Genomic DNA, 18,176 nt, shown 5'->3' on the forward strand with positions numbered 1-18,176 from the left:
GTCTTTTATGGTTCCATACAGATTTGTTCTAGTTCTATGGAAAATATTATTGGTATATTGGTATTTGGTATTTTGATAGGAATTGTACTGAATCTGTAGATTGCTTTGGGTAGTACGGACATTTTAACAATATTAATTCATCTAGTCTATGAGCATGGTATATCTTTCCATTTGGTTGTGTTCTCCTCAGTTTCTTTCATTAGTGTCTTATAGTTTTCAGAGTATAGGTCTTTCACCTCCTTGGTTAAGTTTATCCCTAGGTATTTTATTCTTTTTGGTGCAATTGTAAATGGGATTATTTTGTTAATTTCTTTTTTCCCTACTTTATTATTACTGTATAGAAATGCAGATTTCTGTGTATTAATTTTGTACTCTGAAACTTTATTGCATTTATTAAGTTTAATAGTTTTTTGGTAGAGTCTTAGGGATATATAGTATCATGTCATCTGCAAATAGTGACAGTTTTACTTTTTCAAATTTGGATACCTTTGATTTCTTTTTCTTGTCTGATTGCTATGGCTTAAATTTCCAGTACTATGTTGAATAAAAGGGTGAGAATGGATATCCTTGTCTTGTTCCTGACCTTAGGGGAAAAGCTTTCAATTTTCACCAATGAATATAATGTTAGCTTTGGCTTTGTCATATATGGCCTTTATCATTTTGAGATATGTTTTCTCTGTGCCCACTTTGTTGAGAGCTTTTTTCATGAATGGATGTTGTATTTTGACAAATGCTTTTTGTCCCTCTATTGAGGTGATCATATGGTTTTTATCCTTCATTTTTGAATGGGATGTATTATGTTGATAGATTTGTAGATATTGATCCATCCTGGCATCCCTGGAGTAAATCCCACTTGATAGTGGTGAATGATCCTTTTAATGTGTTGTTGAATTGGTTTGCTAATGTTTTGTTCTGGATTTTTCTTTGCAACTGTGTTCATTAGGGGTATTGGCCTGTAGTTTTCTTTTTTTTTGTAGTGTCTGTCTGGTTCTGTATCAATAATACTGGCCTTTTTGAATGAATTTACAAATTCTCCTTCCTCTTCTGTTTTTTGGAATAAGTTGAAAAGAATAGGTATTAACTCTTCTTTAAATGTTTGGTAAAATTCACCTGTGAAGCCGTCTGGTCCTGGGCTTTTATTTGTTGGGAGTTTTTGATTACTGATTGAACTTTGTTACTAGTAATCAGTCTATTCAAATTTTCTGTTTCTTTCTGATTCAGTCTTGGAAGATTATGTTTCTAGGAATTTATCCATTTCTTTTAAGTTGTCCAACTTGTTGGCATATAATTTTTTTTTAGTAGTCTCTTAGAATGCTTTGTATTTCTACAGTTGTTATTTCTACAGTTGTCAGTTATTTCTCTTCTTTCATTTCTGATTTATTTGAGTCCTCTATCTTTTTTTCTTGATGAGCCTAGTTTAACAAAAGTTTTGTTTATCTTTTAAAAGAACCAGCACCTGGTTTCATTGATATATTCTGTTAATTTAAATCTCTATTTCATTTTTTTTGATGGTCATAGCTTTTATTTATTTTTTCCTTTTTTTTCTTTTATTATGTTAGTCACCATATAGTACTTCATTAGTTTTTGATGTAGTGTTCCATGATTCATTGTTTGCATATAAGACCCAGTGCTCATTTATTTCTGCTCTTCCTCCTCCTAACTTTGGGCTTTGTTTGTTCCTTCTTTTTCTAGATCCTTCAGGTGGAAGGTTGGGTTATTTGAGATTTTTCTTGTTTCTTGAGGTAGGCCTGTATTGCTATAAACCTCTCTCTTAGAACTGCTTTTGCTGTGTCCCAAAGATTTTAGACCATTCTGTTTCCATTTTCCTACAGGTATTTTTTTTTATTTCTTCATTGGCCCATTGGTTATTTAAGTAACATGTGGTTTAGCCTCCATGTGTTTGTACTTTTTCCAGTTTTTTTTTTAATCGATTTCTAGTTTCATACCATCATGGTTAGAAAAAGATGCTTGATATGATTTTGGTGTTCTTAAATTTATTGAGGCTTGTTTCATGGTCTAGCATATGATCTATCCTGGAGAATGTTCCTTGGGCACTTGAAAAGAATGTATAGTCTGTTGTTTTTGAATGGATTGTTCTGTATCTGTCTGTTAAGCCCATTTATTCTAATGTGTCATTTAAAACCACTGTTTCCTTATTGTTTTTTTTGTGGGGGGGGTCTGGGTGATCTATCCATTGATGTAAGTGGGATGCTACTATAAGTGGTCATCCTACTATTATTGTATTACCGTTGGTATCCCCCTTTATGTCCATTGGTAATTTGCTTAATGTATTTAGATGCTCCTGTTTAGGGTACATAGATATTTAAAATTGTTATATTCTCTTGTAGCATGGATCCCTTTGTCATTATGTAATGCCCTTCTTTGTCTCTCCTTATAGTCTTTGTTTTAAAGTCTATTTTGTTTGTTATAAGTACTTCTCCCAGCTTTCTTTTTCACTTCCATTTGAATGAAATAACTTTTTCTGTCCCTTCACTTTTCAGTCTGTATATGTCTTTAGGTATGAAGTGAGCCTCGGGTAGGCAGCAATAGATGGGCCTTGTTTTTTTAATCCAGGCACCCCATGTCTTTTGATTGAAGCAATTATATAATTTACATTTAAAGTTGATTATTGATAAGCATGTACTTATTGCTATTTTGTTAATTGCTTTCTGATTATTTTTGTAGTTCCATTTTTTATTCCTTTGCTCTTTTCCCTTGTGATTGATGACTTTCTTTATTGTTATGCTTTGATTCTTTTCCTATTTATTTATTTATTTATTGTCTGTTATAGGTTTTTGGTTTGCGGTTACCATTAGGTTCATATATGACATCCTAAATATATAGCAGTCTATATTAAGTTGATGGCTCCTTAATAAGTTCGAACCCATTCTAGCATTACATTTTTCTCACCTCCTCCATGTTTTATGTGCATGATGTCATATTTTGCATCTTTTTATTTTGTGACTCCTGTAACTAATTTTTTAGATATAATCAATTTTACTACTTCTGTGTTTTAACCTTTACACTAGCTATATTAGTGATTGATCTACTACTCTTATTGTATGTTTGCTTTTTTACTCACAAAATTTTTTCATTTCATGTTTTTCTTCTAATTATGATCTTTTCCACTTAAAGAAGTCCCTTTAATATTTCTTGTAATGCCAGTTTATTGGTGATGATCTTTTAATTTTTGTTTGTCTGAGAAACTCTTTATCTCTCTTTCAATTCTGAGTGATAATCTTGCCAGGTAGAGTGTTCCTGGTTGTAAGTTATTTTCCCCTGTAGCACTTTGAATATATTTTGCTACTCCTTTCTGGTCTACAAATATTCTGCTGAAAAATGAGCTGATAGCTCGTGGGATTTTCCTTGTACATTGCTAGTTGCTTTTCTTTTGCTGCTTTTAAGTTTCTTTTTATATCTTTAATCTTTGATATTTTAATTATTATTTGTCTTGGTGTGGAACTCCTTGGGTTCATCTTGTTTGGGGCTGTCTCTGCTTCTACCTGGGTTTCTGCTTCCTTCCCCAAGTTTGGGAGGTTTTCAGCTATTATTTCTTCAAATAAGTTTTCTGCTCCTTTCTCTCTCTATTCTTCTGGAACCCTGTAATGCAAATGTTGGTATACTTGATTTGTCCCAGAATCCCTTAATTTGTCCTCATTTTTTAAATTCTTTTTTCTTTTTGCTCTTCCGTTTGGGTGCTTCCCATTAGCCTGTTTTTCATGTCACTGATTCATTCTTCTGCATCCTGTAATCTGCTGTTTATTCCCTCTAGTTTACTTTTCATTTCAGGTGTTGTATTCTTCAACTCTGGTTCATTTGATATTTTCTATCTCTTTGCTGAAGTTCTAACACAGTTCATCCACTCTTCTCTCCAGTGAGCATCTTTATGACCATTACTTTGAACTCTTTATCAAGTAGATTGCATATCTCTGTTTTGCTTAGTTCTTTTTCTGAAGTTTTGTCTTATTCTTTCATTTGGAGCATATTCCTCTGTTTCTTCTTCTTCTTCTTCTTTTTTTTCTTTCTGTATTTGTTTCAGTGAATTATTCAGAATAGCTATTTCCCTTAGTCTTGAAGGAATGGCATTGTGTAAGAATGTGCCTGGTAGCTTTGGTTTTCTGGCTGGAGCTAAAGTGGGTATGGGCCAGGGGCACCCTGGAAAGACAGTTGAAGCTGAAGTGGACACAGTCCAGGAGGGTCCCAGGGTATTCTGTGCAGGGGACTCCCTGATGAAATAGTAGGAGCTGACGCAGGCGCAGGCCAGGTGGTCCTAGGCCACTCTTCACAGGGGGCCCTCTGGCAGCATGGCTGGAGCTGATGCAGCGTAGGTGCTCCATGCAGGGGGGCATGGCAGAATAGCTGGAGCTAAAGTGGATGCAGGCTGGGAGGTCCTGGATGTTCCATGCAAGGGGTGTTCTGGCACATTGTCTGGGGCTGAAGCACATGTGGTTCTGGTGTGTTCTGGTGTGCTTTACACCTGTGTTGCTTTGGCAAAATAGCTGGAGCTATAGTGGGCACTGTCGCTTGGTGTCTCAGTGTGCATCACACTGGTGCTACTTTGGTGGTATGGCTGGAGCTTTGGTAGAATGGCTAGAGCTTAGGTGGGCAGGGACGTGCAGGATGTGTTTAAGTGCTCTCATGGTGTTTCTGGGTGAACTGGGGCCTCAACCCAGCCTGTCCTAGAGATGTTGCTAAAGTTCTTGGTCTTGTCACAAGAAAGAATTCAAGGACAGACACGACACAGTTGTATGAGCAACACAAGTGTGAAGTTTATTAAAGCTGGAGAGAGAGAGAGAAAGAGCTGTGCACCTTCGGGGTTTGGTTTCTATCTTTTATTGACATTTGCTAACTAGGGGTGGAATATTCATTACTCGGGGCAAGGATTTCTTGGAAGTAAGGTTTCATGCCTTTTCTTCCTTATTTAGCCAGGAGTTTCCTGTCACGGCACCTGCCATCTTGAGCCTGTCTGGTTTGATCTGGCTTCTTGTGGAGTGCTGCCAGGACAGGCCTCTGATTTTCCCAGTAGCTGGCCATAACTTTTGCTTTCCTGTTAGGGCCTATCTGCCTAACATTCCCCCATCAAGGACTCTGGGCCCTAAACACCTTTTAAAGAAAAATTGGGTGATGGTGCATCTTCTGTAACTACTTCATGCTGGTGTGGGATGTTGACCCTGTCTCAGGGCTCCAGAAGTCCTTGCTATCTAAGTTTTAGGAAACCTGGATGGACAGGAGGGAGTAGAAGGAAGTCTTGGCTTGGTCTAGCAGGTGTCAATAGTCATTTGTTTCTGGGCTTCTTGCAGACCAACATCTGGAGATTCACCTGGTTGAGGCAAGAGGAAATCAATTTTGTTAGTAACTTTAAAATACAAGATCTAAACATCAGTATAAGGAGTATGGTTATTAGGGTCCAAGAAGAGGGTAAAACCATGAAAGGCCTGGAAACTAGGAGAATAAGAAGTCCCACCAGGAGGAGGAGGAGGTAGGGTGGGTTTATGGAGGACTGTGGTCCAGTTAGCTACTGCCCTGGTGACCTGGAGGCTTTTAACTTCTCCAGATGAATTGATTCATGCACAGCATTGTGTGTTAGCCATTATGCATACTTTCCCGATTTTTCTAAGAATGAAGTCAAGGGCATCCTGTAGCCAGGTGGCTTATTGCCTGATTTTATCTATATGGATTCTTACTTCCCAGTTGTAATACAGGTGCAACAGCTGTGTCAGCCATCATAAAGACTCTGCCTTATTTAGTAAGCCAAAACGTAATTAACAAGAGGCATCTCTATGAAAACAAAAGGAAGATAACTTAATGAGTGGAGCAAATTACAAACCCAGTGTCTTGAGTCCTGAGTGCTGCCAGTAAGAAGGTTTCTAGGTGTCAGGCTCAAAACATCCTCAGATGGAGTGGGAGCAGGAAGTAGCAATCTGATGGGTCCTTCTGGTTTGTAGTTTAAATGTTTTGGGTGATCCTTTTGAGTGGCCCATAGAGCAGCAGGCACTAAGATCGTCTATATCTGAGTTTTGTGGCAGTTTCTCTGAAGTTTTCCTCAAGTTGTCCAGCATCCATTTGCAGGGCTTCAGGAGAAAGGGCAGTTTTCATTTTTAATGATTTTAAGTCAAGAGAATGGACGAAGATTGGAAACCTTAGTTTGGAGAGCCATAGCCAGATAGTCATGGAAATGGAAGAATTCAGGATCCAGCCCAGTTTTATAGGCAAACAGCAAACACTAAAACAATCAGAACTAGAATCTAACATCCACAAAGATGTGTTATTGAAACATAATTTTTCTCTAAAATCACCACTTTTCCATCAAAGATAGCCAAATCAGGACTAATTTGTTTGTAAAGCAAGTCCAATTTTAACAAATTTTGCTTAATTATTTACATAAACTCGACAAGAATAGTGATTGGCCATGTAAGTTTTCTTTTAATCTACTTTGTTGGAACTTTTATAAGGAATTTCAGATTGAACCCTTAATGGCCTCTCAAGGCCAGAAGCAAATACTTGCCTTCAGATTTGCCTGCAATACCTGTAGATTTGGGTGAATTCCTCTTCTCGAGGTCGCCAAAATACCCTGAGGTTTCCTGCACCTGTGAGGAAATGACATTCTTTCCTGCTGGGAACTCTGTAAGCAAGGGGCTTAACATTTAACATTTCCAGGGGGCTCTGTTGGCTCCCTAAAGTCAACCTTAGCTCCTTTAAGCTGCCTGGGCATATCTGAATCTATGCATGTTTCTCTCAAATATGACATTCCAGTCAAAGCTTTGGTAATATAACCAATGTTTCCAGTGGTGTCTCATTACAAGGAGAACAGATTCTCACTGAACTTATGCAAATAATTATAACTGCTATAAAAGAATGCTCACAGAGAGTTACTGAATCCTGGAGGCTTCAGAGAGGGAGAAAAGATAAATGATTCAATTTGTTCACAAAGAAATATTCTAAGCGGCTGCCTTCGGCTCAGGTCATGATCCCAGGATCCTGGGATCGAGCCCTGCTTCTGGCTCCCTGCTCAGTGGAGAGCCTGCTTCTTCCTCTCCCTCTGCCTGTCGCTCTGCCTACTTGTGCTCTCTATCTCTATGTCAAATGAATAAATAGAATATTTCTTCTTTTTTTTTTAAAGATTTTATCATATTTCTGTAATTCATAACTTCAGAGAAACTTAAGAGAAACTTAAATCTGGGAAAGCAAACATTAGAGAACCAGCAATGTTTGAAATAAGTAATAAAAACTATTCTCATCTTCAATTCATTTAGTCCCATGTTATTGATTTTGTTCCTTTTGAATGCCGCTTTCCCATTAGTTTGGAAGTTCTTACCCAGTTTAGTTTTATGATCTTAAACATATCAGAAACTTCTGTTTGTTAGAAAGTTCTTTTCATGAATCTCCTTGAAGACAAAACACATTTCTCAAGAGCATTAGGACGATAACTATAAATGACAAAAAAAACTAAAAAATGGCCATGGTTAGAGATCTGATGAGAGTTCATGATAATGCAGTTGACAGGGAAATGCAGTTACTTCTGTGACACACAACATTTCAATAATTAGAACATCAAATGATGACCTTATGCCAGAACATATTAAAATTTTATGTAATTTATAAAACAGTTATAAACCTTACCTATTCAATATAACTGAAGGTTTTTCATCATTTGTTTGATAGTGCTTCCCATGTAACGTATATCAAATAAATAATCCTAATTAGTCAAAAAGACTTCATTTAGATTTTGAGTCTTGGGAATTTTGTTAAAAACCTTAGAAAGTTTTAAAGCACATACCTAAATAGGATTGCAGATTATTAATAAGACGTAATATTTAATTATCTATTTAACCAAAGTGGCAATAAGAGATTCTTCAGAAGTTTATGTAGTTGCTAGTACAACTTAACTCCTTAAGTATTGAGAAGTTTCAGTTCTCTTAAGTAATCAAAGACCTGATAAAGATAAAACATAGAAACTTTGGTTTTCTGGGAAGATAGAGGAAAAAGAAAAAACTTTGTTTACAATTTCTTCTCAAGAGCAGACCAACAATCCAAGAAGACATTGTCTTTAATAGAAAAGCTGAATCTCAATCTTACACCAGTGTACTTTTTAAAATTCATTCATTTCTTAGTTCTGATCACACACATAAAATTCTTTTCCAAAGCTTTACCTTCACAAACCTTCTAGAACTTTATTTTTCATTGAGATTTTATCCTAAGTCTTCTCTCTCTGAATAACCACTCTCATTGTAGGACAAAATTACTTCCTTTTGCCTCAACAGAAATGTATTCCTGTTCCTTGTACCTCTTTTTCTTTTTTTACATATCTTCTACTTTCCTACAAATGAGTTGCTTTCTTTGTCATTTCTGCCAGTCTTAATTACATTTGGCAGAATTTTAACTCTTAGAAACCTTGGTCTCCATTGAAAATTAAGTAGTAAGCAGTTGTGAGTTTTTGAACTGTCTGCTAAACCAGAATTCTTTAGATCTAATATTTATGAGTACATTTTACAATTTTTAGAATCCTTAGTTTCTCTGTAATAACATGCCAAAAGCAGACAAACCTACATTCAGTAAATAATGTTTTAGTATTTTGTCTTATTTGGGAAAGACTTAAATATCCAGTGAGCTTAATTTACCATTTAACTTAGCAAAGCTTCAAAGTTAGGCTGTCAAAGATTTTGAAAGCTATTTAAAAGTTTATCTATTGGCTTTTTTAAAAATCTATTCAGCCTACTCATTCTTAACAATCACCCATGAAAACTTTTATGAGACAAAGTCAACCATCATTCTAAGTCATCTTTTGCTGACAAATTGAAATCGATACTGAACAGATTGTACCTGTGTCCACTGGAAATCAGTTTGTTCCCCACTGTCAATGTACTTGGGGCTCCTGTGGGGAAATCTCAAGTGGGTATTTTAAGTCCAGGGGAGTCCCTGGGCCCCCTCATGCTGATTTGGGAGGTGCTACAGTTTGAACCTCATGAAGATGTGGCCCAGTGGCTCAGGGTGCTGTTGGCTCCTTGGTAAGTGTAAGAGGAGCAGGAGCCATTGGCACTGGTGGCACCCAGGATGATAGAGGAGCCAGTTTTGGAAGCCACACCCATGGTGGTGCAGAACAGGAGGGGGAGGTGATGAAGGAGGAGGTGAGGTGCTACCAGCAAGGCTGAAAGCCAATAAAAGCCCAGAGGACAGAGAAAGAGGACTGCCAGTCCTAAAGCTCATCAGCTGGCACAGATGAACAGATGCGTCTTTTCTTCCCACCAACCAGAAAGGGAAAACGGGCAGTCCACGTTGGGCCAGAGAAGACTGGGAACCTCCTTGAAACAAAAGGAGTTTCAGCAGCTGCTTGGGAATATTCCTCAAAGTCCCAGGCCCGAGGTAGACTGACCACAGACACTTGGCTCCGCTTATAGCCATTAACGCAGGAAATGAATGAGGGAGAAGCCCCCACATCCAAGAGTCAAGCAACATTCCTCTGGTCCTCTCAAGATATATTTCAGATCTGACACGCAAAAGAAACAAAGAGGAGATGCGAGACTCAGGAAAAGCAGAGGGAGAGAAAAACATGATCTTGGCACAACCTGTTTACAAGAGAGACAAAAGGGGCCACATAGAGAATATAACAGAACACAGGTGAGGTGGCAGATTAACAGAAGTAGAAGGGCCTGAGGCAGCTAAGCTGAGGGTGGGTTGAGGGGTAGAGCATGAGGAGGGGGTGTCTTCGGGCCCCCTAAAGGAATATGGACAGATCAGGCTTTGGGTATAGGGCCATAAAGTCCTGACCATAGGGAATTTAGGTCCATTTCCCTGCCTTTTACAGAAGAGATCAAGTTGTAATATGGGGTTATAGTTCTGACTAGCATTTTCCTGTCAGACTTCCTCATTCTCTAGTTTATATTGGGGCCAAGCAGTGTTACAAAAGAAGATAAGTACTTTTGCTTTTTAAGCTTTCTAATGGAAGCTGGTCCCAGTTCCCAGTGTATCAAGATCCGTCTTAGGGGAGAATCCTTGGAGACAGGTGGAATTTCCCATTGTCTTCAGGGAGAGAGTTGACTCCTGTAATGAGAAAAGGAGCAACTAAACATATGCTCCTGTTTTTCCCAAGAGGGGGCTCTGACCCTCTCCTGGGAACCTCGATGGAAGCCCAGAGTCGTCTATTATCCTGAGGATAGCTGATCCTTCCCAGGATCTCCATGGGACCTTAATTAGGAACTCTCCCAAAGGGTTCTGATGGCAAGTGGATCCTGTGGTCTGTTCGCCCCCTGTCATCACAGCAGTGGCTAGCATACTGCGTGATGACCTGTCCAGCCCTGGCATTGCAGGGCCTGGGCCTCATCCTGGCGCCTTCAGTCACGGGAGTGACGCTCTTCCTGAAGACCCCAATAGGAACAATAAGGACAGTGTTCATTAAGCAATAACCCTGATGTCCAGGGGTGGACATCGTCATGATTCTAAGATCTCTGAGTATCTCTTTGCCCTCATTTGGTTAGGCCCCTCAACAGTTGGTGGCAAACAGTAGCTGCCAGGGCTGGGGGTCCCTTTGATTGTCTAAATGTTTCTTGTCTGACCTCCAGAAATATTTTGATCCCTTCTACTTTGTGGCCAGTGCAGGGGGAATTAACCTCTGTTTTCCAGTTCTCTTCTGAACCTATGAATTGCTTGGGTCAGATGGTATTCAGTTAGGTGGTGAATAAGGAAAACCCACAGGGAAGATTATTGTTGGGCAGGGTCCCCTGCTAGGGAGTAAAAAGGCTTATAGCATATTTTAATGGTGAGCTGTGCAGACACAACAGCATGAGTTACAGGATCTCTGAGATAGGCAGCAGAACATCCTGCAAGTCTCTTTCCCCAGCCATCAATGAGGAGAAGGTGGAAGTAGGTGTGAGAGGAGGTCGCTGAAACGAAATGAGGGATCAGACCCCGGAGATGTGAAATAGACCTTTCAGATGCTGTGCAGCACGTGGATGAGCCCCCGCTACTCTCAGGATTACCTTTCAAAGTGAACCCAGATGCCTCAGATCTGCCTCGTGTCTGCTTTGAGCCATCCCACCTGTGGGGGTTGTCCCATAAGTGGGCTGAGAAGAGTGAGCCTATAGTTGGTCAGAAAAGATGAGAGAAATAAGCACAAGATGCTAACACATAAGGGAAGGACCAAAGAATTCTGGTGAGAGGGAGACAGCCTGGGACTATGGGACAGTTTCCTCGGGATCCATGTAATGGATCTTGGAGTGCTGATTGTGTCACTCCCTGGAGTGGCCACAAAGCACTCTTTTGCATGTCTTGGTTTCTCCCCCTGGAAGTTTAAGACAACCAGAGGGGCTCAGAGTACTGGAGGATCAGTCCCTATATGTGCATCCCCAGATGAGCCAAGGTTTTAATTACCAGTGAGGTGGAAAGTGCTATGGGTCTGTCGTGTGTTCTGGGAAATAATCTCTGACACTTCCATAAAACTCCTAGTAGCCTAAGAGTGCCTTTTGGCTGGAAGGAGCAAGTGTCCCTTTATTCTTTGAAGCTGAAAATCAGTCTCTTAGATGCTACCAGACCATTTGGTTCCCAGGTAGATTGGAAAGAGAGAGTAGAACACAGGAGAAACAGTGACTGAACAACTCTCGAGCAGAAGGAAGGTGAAAGTTGGAGACTCGTAGATGAAGAGGGTCACTCAGTACACTATTACCTGTCCTTTTGTGGTCACCAAAAAGATGTTGCTGGGTGAACTGGGGAGACCTCAGTCCTTGGGACCTTGACCCAGCCCATCCCAAAGATGTCACTGAAGGTTCTTGCTCTTGTCACCAGAAAGAATTCAAGGACAGACACAGCACAGTTGTATGAGCAACACAAGTGGGGAAGTTTAAAAGTGAATCTTGAGTAAGTAAATCATATCTTGAGATGTGAGAGTGGGTGAGCTCAAGTGAGAAAGAGAGCTACATGCCCTGGGGTTGAGTTTCTATCTTTTATTGAGAGTTGTTAACTACAGGGTGGAATATTCTTACTAGGTCAGGGATTTCTTGGAAGCAAGGTTTTGTGCCTTTTCTTATTTGGACAGGGTTCCCTGTCATGGCACCTGGCATCTTGGGCCTGGCTGGTTTGATCCGGCTTCTTGTGGAGTGCTGCCAGGACAGGCCTCTGACTTTCCCGATAGCTGGCAAGACTTCCTCTTTGCTGGCGTTCATGTATCTTGTTAGAACCTAACTGCTTACTCTAACAGTGGGACTTCTATTCTAAGGGGAAGAAATGATAATAAATAAATATATAAGATTATCTCAGTGCTAGAGGCTATCAAGATAATAAGAGAAAATACTGTGATAAATTTTGTGTATGTTGTATGGAGGCTACTTTATGAGGAAGTCAGCACAGGCCACTGAGAAATTAAGGCCTTAAGAGGTCCTAAAGAGAAGAAGGTCTTAATGTTACCCCTCCCACCATATTCCTCAAAAAACCAACCCTTCCTATTCCAAGAAATAAAACAAAAAAAATCCCTAAGCTTGTTGGCCTTCATTCATTTATAGTTCAGTACAAAAGTCATTAGGTGAAACTTTTATTGTAATTTTTGCATTTTGCTCAAAACGTATAGCTGGCTTATGGTCACCTCGAATTGCACATAACCATAGGCAAGGCACAGTGTTAAGCCTACAGAGCTAATATTTTACTTACTAGCTTCTGTGCTGCTCTGCCCCTAGCTCTACTGTCAGGAAACCAACTGAAGACAAAGGCTTTGTTGAAAGGCCCTTTCTCATTTGCTCTTTGCCTGCTGAGATGCCCCCACTATCAGGAAACTATAACTGAAGATACTTAAAAATCTTGGAACTACAGGGGCGCCTGGGTGACTCGGTTGGTTAAGTGTCTGACTCTTGATTTTAGCTCAGATCATGATCTCAGGGTCATGAGATCAACCCCCACATCAGTCTCCCAGCTGAGCATGGAGCCTGCTTAAGATTATCTCTCTCCCTCTCCCTTTGCTCCTCCCCAACATGTGCACACTCTTTCTATTGCCAAAAAAACAACAACAACAAAAAAAAAACACAAAAAAACCAAGCTGAGAGCTAGGGTCACTTTTTCTTCAGAATGATATAATTGCTATATTTTATTGATACATAGGCTTTTCCTTCTTTCACATTTAAACACTTCACAGAGCAGTAGGGTCTTATAATCCCTATCATTGCCTATGCTCAATCATCAAAACTTGCAGAAGTGTTAGTGTTAGCTATCTGGAAGAAAATCATGGAGATACTAGTGGAGTATTCTCTTAAGATATGCTCCATTCTAATTTTTTGGGGGGGAAAACACAAACATTTATTATTCTGCATTAAAGGGTAATCCCAAAGATTCAAAATGCAAATGTAGCGAGGTATAGAAGTTCCAGGAGAGAGTTTACCAATTTATTTCATTTATATTTTTCTATTTATGTATGCACAAAGAGTCATATTAAAATCTGTCTAAATGTAGTCGTGAGCTCTTAATAAAATACAATTGTGCTGGATAAGGAAGCATTATGTTATTAGCAACCATTAGTTTTTCTCCTAGTTCATAAATAAGGGTGTGTCTTACAATTGATAGTGTCCCAGATATGATGAAATTTGACTTAACTATTCTGTTTGGACTCTATAAGTTCCATGGCTTTTTTTTTTTCTCCACTCTCTAAGATCCACATTAGGTTGATTAAAATTTTAGATAGCAAGCGGAAAACGGCTCCCCTAATCAGAGTTGTATTCCCTTCCATGTTGCGTCAAACTGTCTAGCTCCTCCGTGAGCTCAGTGCTTTCATAGGATTGTGCCAAAAACATCAAGAACCATCCAACATATGTCAACACTGAATCTTTTCTAGTTTCTCCTTGGCTGGGGTATAGTTTCCGTTTGAAGGTATCAAGATGGTGGATGGTGTTATTAAATGTTTTGCACGGCATAGTAAGGAACACAACATTCCAGCCTGTAACATCTGACTTCTCTTTGCCTGAATCCAGATATTGCCATGGAGCTAATGCCATGCGGGATTTTATTCTGGGTAGTATATCTGCTTACCTAACATTTGTATTATTATGGTAAAAAAAAAAAAAGAGAATGGATATTAGGAGGTGTTGGGGAGGAAAAAAATTTACTATGCTCTTTAAGATTGTTCTAATTGGACTAAGAATTAAATTGACATAAGGATCCGGGGAAGATGGAGGAGTGGGGGACCCCTTTTACAGCTGGTCCCCTGAGTCGAGTTGGATAGGTACCAGACCAGCCTGAACATCCACAGAATCAGCCTGAGACGCAGGAAAATACATCTGGATCTCTACAAATGAACATTTCCAGTGCTGAGTATTGAGGCACGAAGCGGGGAGCCGCGAAACCACCCACAGATATCAGAAGATAAATGGAAGGGGGAGGGAGCCGCCGCGCTGGGGCACCGGGAAGCGGTAGCCACCTGCATGGAGGAGCGGGTGGACTCACGGACCGGCAACCATGAGAGAGCAGACTGAGACCGTGAGCCAGGGAATGCGCGCCACCAGACTGAAACGGAGCTCCGTTGTGTTCACTGGAACCAGAATGAGACCGGGAGCTCCGGGAGCGTGCGGGAGCGGCTGGCGGTGTTAGAAACACAAAGGACAGAGACGCGCCGGCCCTGGAAGTGAGGGCTGGGAAGCGGTGTGGGGCGCACATCCCGGGACGCTGCAGGGTTGAGCAGCACCAACAGAAACAGAGTTAAAGTGGCCAGAACCCCAGTGGAGAACGGTCCGCGATCCCTCTGTTCTGAGAGGCTGAGATTCGGCAACTGCTGCTCTGATTCTCAAGAGGCGCAGCAAACTGCCAGGGAAAGCCGCCAGAGAACAAAAGCCTGGAGATACCAGCTCACAGTGTGCCCATCCCCATCCCCCCTCGCAGGGGACACAGAGACTCTACCCAAACAGGGTTGCCTGAGTATCGGCGCGGCAGGCCCCTCCCCCAGAAGGCAGGCTGAAAAATCAAGAAGCCCACAACCCTAAGATCCCTATAAAACAAGTGCGCACGGCCTGGGTCCCGGTCAATAATTTGGGATCTGGACAACCCTGCAACCTCGTCTCATCAGAATGACGAGAAGGAGGAATCCCCCCAGCAAAGGAAAGACAATGAGTCTGTGGCCTCTGCCACAGAACTAATGGATATGGATATAACCAAAATATCAGAAATGGAATTCAGAGTAACAATGGTCAAGGTGATGTGTAGACTTGAAAAAAGTATTAACGAAAATGTTAATGAGAATATAGAATCTCTAAGGGTGGAAATGAGAGCAAATCTGGCAGAAATTAAAAATTCTATGAGCCAAATGCAGTCAAAACTAGAGGCTCTGACAGCCAGGGTGAATGAGACAGAAGAATGTATCAGCAAATTGGAGGATGGATTAGTAGAAGAAAAAGCTAAAATAGAATCTGGACTCAAAAACATCCACGCTCAGGAATGTAGGTTACGGGAGATTACTGACTCAATGAAACATTCCAATGTCAGAATCATCAGCATCCCCGAGGGTGGAGAAAAACAGAGGTCTAGAAGAGATATTTGAACAAATTGTAGCTGAAAACTTCCCTAATCTAGCAAGGGAAACAAGCATTCGTGTCCAAGAGGCAGAGAGGACCCCATCCAAGCTCAACCAGGACAAACCTACGCCACGGCATGTCATAGTGCAATTCGCAAATATTAGATCCAAGGATACAGTATTGAAAGCGGCCAGGGCAAAGAAATTTCTCACGTACCAAGGCAAAGGTATCAGGATTACGTCAGACCTGTCTACAGAGACCTGGAATGAGAGAAAGGCTTGGGGGGGCATTTTTAAAGCTCTTTCAGAGAAAAACATGCAGCCAAGGATCCTTTATCCAGCAAAGCTGTCATTCAGAATTGATGGAGAAATAAAGACCTTCCAGAATCACCAGTCATTGACCAATTTTGTAACCAAGAAACCAGCCCTACAGGAGATATTAAGGGGGGTTCTATAAAAGTAAAAAGGCTCCAAGAGTGATACAGAATAGAAAGTCACAATCTATAGAAACAAAGACTGTACTGGCAACATGGCATCATTAAAATCATATCTCTCAGTATGCAGTCTCAATGTAAATGGCCTAAATGCTCCCATAAAATGCCACAGGGTTGCAGATTGGATAAAAAGACATGACCCATCCATTTGCTGTCTACAAGAGACTCATTTTGAACCTAAAGATACATTCAGACTGAAAGTAAAGGGATGGAATACCATCTTTCATGCCAATGGACCTCAAAAGAAAGCTGGGGTAGCAATACTCATATCAGACAGATTGGATTTTAACCTAAAGACTATAGAGACACAGAAGGCACTATATTATTCTTAAAGGATGTATCCAAGAAGTGGATATGACAATTATAAATATATATGCCCCCAACAGGGGGGCAGCAAGATACACAAGCCAACTCTTAATCACAATAGTATAGATAAAAATGTACTATAGATATATAATATAGATAAAAAAACACTAATAGTAGGAGATCTCAACACTCCACTATCAGCATTAGACAGATCACCTAAGCAAGAAATCAGCAAAGAAACAAGAGCTTTGAATGCCATACTTGACGACTTGGACCTCATAGATATATATAGAACACTACACCCCAGAACCAAAGAATACTCATTCTATTCTGATGCCCATGGAACATTCTCAAATATAGACCATGTTCAGGGTCACAAAACAGGTCTCAACCAATACCAAAAGACTGAAATTATTCCCTGCATATTCTCAGACCACAACGCTCTAAAATTTGGAACTCAACCACAAAGAAAAATTTGGAAGAAACTCAAACACTTGGAGACTAAGAACCATACTGCTCAGGATTGACTCGATAAACCAGGAAATCAAAAATCAATTTAAACACTTTATGGAGACCAACGAAAACGAGAATGAAAACACGTTCCAAAACCTATGGGATACTGCAAAGGCAGTCCTAAGGGGAAAATACATAGCCATCCAAGCCTCACTGAATAGAAAAATCTAAAATGCAGTTTTTATATTTTCACCTAAAGAGGCTCGAACAGCAACAGAGGGACAGGCCTAATCCACGCGTGAGAAAGCAGCTGACCAAGATTAGAGCAGAAACCAATTAATTAGAAACTAGGAGTACAGTAGAGCGGATCAACAGAACTAGAAGCTGGCTCTTTGAGAGAATCAATAAAATTGGGAGACTACTGGCAAGACTTATGCAAAAGAATAGAGAAAGGACCCAAATTAATAAAATTATGAATGAAAAAGGAGAGGTCACAACCAACACCAATGAAATTGGAAGGATTATTAGAAACTTTTATCAACAGCTATATGCGAATAAATTAAGCAATCTGGAAGACATGGAGGCCTTCCTGGAAACCTATAAACTACCAAGACTGGAACAGGAGGAAATTGATTTTTTAAACAGGCCAATTAATTATGATGAGATTGAGTCAGTGATAAATAACCTTCCAAATAACAAAACTCCAGGCCCGGATGGTTTTCCTGGGGAATTCTACCAAACATTCAAAGGAGAAATAATACCTATTCTCCTAAAGCTATTTCAAAAAATAGAAACAGAAGGAAAGCTACCAAACTCATTCTGTGACGCCAATATTACCTTGATCCCCAAACCAGGCAAAGACCCCATCAAGAAGGAGAATTACAGACCGATTTCCCTAATGAATATGGACGCCAAAATCCTCAACAAGACCCTTGCTAATAGAATCCAACAGTACATTAAACATCATGACCAGGTGGGATTCATCCCTGGGATGCAAGCATCGTTCAACATTTGCAAATCAATCAGTGTCATAGGTATTATCCAGAAGGAAAAATTCAAAAATCATATGATTCTCTCAATAGATGCAGAAAAAGCATTTGACAAAATACAGCATCCTCTCCTGATTAAAACCCTTCAGGGTGTAGGGATAGAGGGCACATTCCTCAATCTCATAAAAACCATCTATGAAAAGCCTACAGCAAATATCATTCTCAATGGGGAAAAGCTGGAAGCCTTTCCCTTAAGATCAGGAACAAGACAAGGATGCCCACTCTCGCCACTACTGTTCAACATAGTACTAGAAGTCCTTGCAACAGCAATCAGACAATAAAAAGGGATAAAAGGTATCCAAATCGGCAAAGAAAAAGTCAAACTGTCTCTCTTTGCAGATGACATGATACTCTATATGCAAAACCCAAAAGAATCCACTCCCAAACTATTAGAAGTTATAG

At 40.2% G+C, this 18,176-nt stretch overlaps 1 long non-coding RNA gene across 1 annotated transcript in view; it reads left to right on the forward strand.

The window, feature by feature from the left end:
* The window catches only part of LOC117801095, a 38,493-nt gene that overhangs the window by 15,178 nt on the left and 5,139 nt on the right, over nucleotides 1–18,176 (forward strand). The gene's annotated exons all lie outside the window — the stretch shown is intronic.

Source organism: Ailuropoda melanoleuca, chromosome 2 (genome assembly GCF_002007445.2).
Source record: "Ailuropoda melanoleuca isolate Jingjing chromosome 2, ASM200744v2, whole genome shotgun sequence".
Taxonomy (NCBI): domain Eukaryota; kingdom Metazoa; phylum Chordata; class Mammalia; order Carnivora; family Ursidae; genus Ailuropoda; species Ailuropoda melanoleuca.